The 4,562-nt window shown below is 45.9% G+C and overlaps 1 pseudogene; it reads right to left on the bottom strand.

Annotated features, from left to right (window-relative positions):
- Window positions 1-3,342: 3,342 nt before the first annotated feature.
- LOC101580418 lies at window positions 3,343-4,288 on the bottom strand (annotated as a pseudogene).
- Between the last annotated feature and the right edge of the window lie 274 nt (window positions 4,289-4,562).

The raw sequence follows: 4,562 nt of genomic DNA, 5'->3' as shown, positions 1-4,562 counted from the left end.
GAACAAGTATTTAATAATACAGTCTATCACAACTATGTATCACAACCATCAATCTTCAGAAGGCTCAGTTTTAAGGTGGAAAGATGTTACTGCTCTTTCAATAGTCCACACTTTAAAGACGTTATTCACTGCCCACTTATTCAATAAATATTTACTGAGTTTTCTGAAAACAGAAGACATGGCTGTGAAAAGTCATATTCATTGGTACATTTAAAATATGTGTGTAGGTCTCCCCGGAGCGCGGCTCCCGCCGGCCGCCGCGGGCTGCGGGAAGGTCTCTGGGACGCCTGCGATGGAGGCGGTGACCTTCGAGGACGTGGCTGTGAACTTCTCCCGGGAGGAGTGGGCGGTGCTGGATCCGCCCCAGAGGAAGCTCTACGGAGACGTGATGTGGGAGACCCTGAGGCACCTGGCCGCCGTAGGAAGGAGCTGCGATGACCCACGAATTGAAGATGAGTACAGAAATTTCCAGAAACAGAAAAGGGATTGAAGTCAGACCCTTGCACTTAACAGGGAAGCGCTTATTCTTATAAATATATAAAAGCACGCGAGTATGTCTCACAGCTGGTACCCTGGGTTCAATTTGCCACACTGAGACCCATGTGATGGACACATAATGGAAGAGAGTCACCCACAAATGCGCCAAGTGACGGCACTCGCCACAATGGGGATGGATCCAGAGCCCGTAGTGAAGTGAAGCCGGAGCGCAATCCTGTGCATACGAATTATGGTGGCCACATGGAGAGATGGGTGCTCAGAGTCCAGCTACACCCGCGCACCTGACCGTCGTTGCTGTGAGTCCAGGCGAAAGCCTTTCCCCGGGAAGACCTCTGGCGGGACGGTCAGCAGCACATGGACACGTCGTGTCCGACGCGGCACTCGGACCACACGAACAGTGAGCCTTTCGAGAGAAGCGGTCTACATGTAACAAACGTGGCAGAAACTACATCCAGTCCTCTCAGGGACATACAAACACAAGTCCTGAAGGGAATCCCCGTGAATACATGCCCTGTGTGGAATCCTACCACTCTGATTTCACTGACGAAGGTACCATTGCAGAGAACACGGGTGTCACTTCAGGCATTACAACCAGCAATGTTGAAATCAGGGAAACAGGTCACCGTGAAGTGAATATGGATATATGCGGACCATATGGAGGAACTTTCAGCTTTGCCTGTGATGTTGAGGCTCGTGAAAAAGCTCGGTGTGGAGAAAGTACCCAAGTGCATAAATATGCAGAGTCCTTCCCCAATGATGCTTTTGATAATTGTGGGGGAGGTCATGCTGAGGAGAAACCCTATGCATGTGTGCACTGTGGGAAAGCTTTCAAAACACAGGGCCGGTGTGAACTACATGGAAGAGTTCACAGCAGCATCAAACCCTTTGCCTGCAAGCAGTGTAGGCAAGCTTTCAGGACCCAGGGTAAGTGTCAGCTACATGAGCAAAGTCACAGTGGGGCACTCCCTACATATGTAAGCAATGTGACAAAGCTTTTCTCAGACATATTCATTGTCAAAGACATGAACAGACTCACAGTGGGGAGAAAGCCTGGACATGTATGCTGTGTGAGAAAGCTTTCAGCAGTAAATCAGGTTGGAAAATACATTACAGGAGTCACACAAAGGAACGCCATGTGTGTAAGCAGTGTGGGAAAGCCTTCCGCACCGCAGATACCTGTCAGCAGCATGAGCTTGCTCACGCTGGAAAGCAACCCTACATGTGTAAGCAGTATGGAAAAGCTTTCTTCACACGTTCTGGTCTTTACAGGCATAAAGCGACTCACTCTGAGGAGAAACGCTATGTATGTAAACATTGTGGGAAAGATTTCAGCAGAAAAGATAGCTGGCAAATGCATGAACTGATGCACACTGGTGAGAAACCATATGTGTGCAAGCAGTGTGGGAAAGCTTTCAGAAGACAGAATTCGTGCCAACTTCATGAAAGAACTCACAGTGGAGTGAAACCCTATGAATGTAAGCAGTGTGGGAAGGCTTTCCTCAGGCATGGCAATTGTCAAAGGCACGAACAGACTCACACTGGGGAGAAGCCCTACACATGTAAACAGTGTGGCAAAGTGTTCAGTGAACGCCGTACTTGTCAAAGGCATGAGCAGAGACACACTAGGGAGAAACCCTACGCCTGTAAGGTATGTGGCAAAGAGTTCAGCAGTAGACATAGTTGGCAACTGCATGAGCAGACTCACACTGGAGAAAAGCCCTACGCATGTAAGCAGTGCAGGAAGGGCTTTTTCACACGTGGAGAGTGTGAAAGACATGTGCAGACTCACACTGGGGAGAAAGTCTTTGCCTGCAAGCACTGTGGGAAAGCTTTCACCACCCGTCGTTTTTGTCAGCTGCATGAGCGTATTCACACTGGAGAGAAGCCCTACATATGTGTTCACTGTGGGAAGACCTTCAGCAGCAGAGTAGTTTGGCGAGGACATGAGAGGGCTCACACTGGGGAGAAACTGTATGTGTGTGAGCAATCAGGGAAACTCACATGACGTGGCTGGCAAGCATGAAGGAATTTACACTGGTGAGAAACTGTAGGTAGGAAAACAGTGAAAAAGCTTTCAGTAGAAAAGGTGGTTGGTGCATTGATGAACTGACTCTCACTGGGGAAAAACTTAGGGTATGGAAAAGCTTTCATTACAAGTGGTGCTCGTCAGATTTTTGAAAGGACTCAGAGGGGACAATCTCTGAGTAAGCAGTGTGATAAAGCATTTATTAAAGATGGTGCTGTCAAAGGCGAAAAAAATATGTGTGTACATGAATATAGGTCAAAAAGAATATAAAAATTGATTTAATAGAAAACATAAATCTCTCAATATGTGGAGCTGTCCAACTGTAGAAATAATAACTTTGAAATATAAGCCAAAAAAGTGGGAGAGGCTGAAGGTCACCTATCAGTAAAGATAATGAGAATTATTTCAGGATTAGATAAGATATAGGCTTTCGAGTCACCACATTTGTGGTTCAATTCCTCATTCATATTCTAGATGAAATAGTCGCCAAAATCTCAGTTTGCAGGGCTGATACATTTTCTTTCACAGGCATAACAATATCACTTTGGACAGTTATTTCTCTTCCTTAATGAGTCAATGAAATGGAATGAAATGAGTCAATGAAAATGGAATGATCAACTCACACCTACCCTAACAGCTTACAGGTGCATATCTTGTGTGACATGACTGGTACATCTGTGATGAATGAGAACTCATTACCCATCATAGAAAGTTGTCAAAGAAGAAATTCGGCAGTTACACTGAGATTTGTTTTCCTCTCCAACTCAATTCATCATCTACTCAGTACTAAGCTGGTGGGTGAAAAATGAACTACCCATCTATAAATGCTTCCTCTGGAACAAACTGAGCACATGATCATGAATCTGCTTAGTCTTGACACCGTAGATAATGAGATTAATCATGGGTGGAAATAAAAGATAAGAGACAGCAAGGAGTATGTGCACATGAGGGGTAGCCCGGCGAGCTACAAGGTGCATGACTGAGGAGATGACCACAGGCGTATAGGTTGACAGGATAGCACCTATGTGAGACGCACAGGTGCCAAATGCCTTGTAGCAGGCTTCCTGAGAGGCTAGCTGGAGAACTGCCCAAAGGATGAAAATATAAGACAAGACAACAAACAGCAGGTTCAATACCACAATAAACATGGCCACAGCAATGCCACAGATACTACTGAAGTGGGTGTCCCCACACGCCAGCCTCACCACAGCCATGTGTTCACAGTAGCAGTGGGCGATCACTGGACCTCCGCAGTAATGAAATCATTGCAGCAGAAAGGGGAGTGGAGTCATCAGTGTCACAGCCCAGGTCACAGCAGCCATACCAATCTTGGTGTTAAGGGGCTTGGTCAGGATTGTGGTGTAGTGTAGTGGTTTGCAGATGGCCACATAGCAGTCAAAGGCCATGGCTAGCAGCACTGCTGATTCCATAATAGAGAAGGAGTGGAGAAAAAACATCTGCACCAGACAGCCATAGAAGGTGATCTCTTGGTTTTTGAACCAAAAGAATGGCAAGCATTTTAGGCAGTGTTGTAGAAGAGAGGACAAGATCAATAGTTACCAACATGGCCAGAAAGAGGTACATCGGTTCATGGAGGGCTGTGTCACCCTGGATGACATAAAGAAGGGTACAGTTTCCCATCAGGGCCAGAGTTTAGGCAAAACAGAAGGGAATGGACATCCAGATGTACAAGTGCTCCAAACCAGGGATTCTTATCAACAAGAAGGCACCTGGATGGGTTGCAGTGATGTTAGAGACAGACATGACTCCTAGAAAGTCTCCTTGTTACTTTTTACAAGGTTCCTTCAGAGTTCAACCTGTAATCACTCACCCAAGGGTATTAGGTCTTATTCCCATAAAATAGTAGTCCTGAGACACATGGGGAAGTATAATCCATGATTCCTAAATCTCACTGAGTATATAGATTGCTATTTATCCACAGAACTGATGTGATAAGACAGTGTTCCCAGAGGAATGAAGAATGAAGTTTATGGTTCATGTTTTACTACCAGGAAACCTTGGAAGCAAAAAAGGAAGA

Source organism: Octodon degus, unplaced genomic scaffold, assembly GCF_000260255.1.
Source record: "Octodon degus isolate 3935 unplaced genomic scaffold, OctDeg1.0 scaffold00146, whole genome shotgun sequence".
In the NCBI taxonomy this organism is placed as follows: Eukaryota; Metazoa; Chordata; class Mammalia; order Rodentia; family Octodontidae; genus Octodon; species Octodon degus.
The sequence above is the reverse complement of the archived record's forward strand: the minus strand, read 5'-3'. Positions and strand labels throughout refer to the sequence as shown.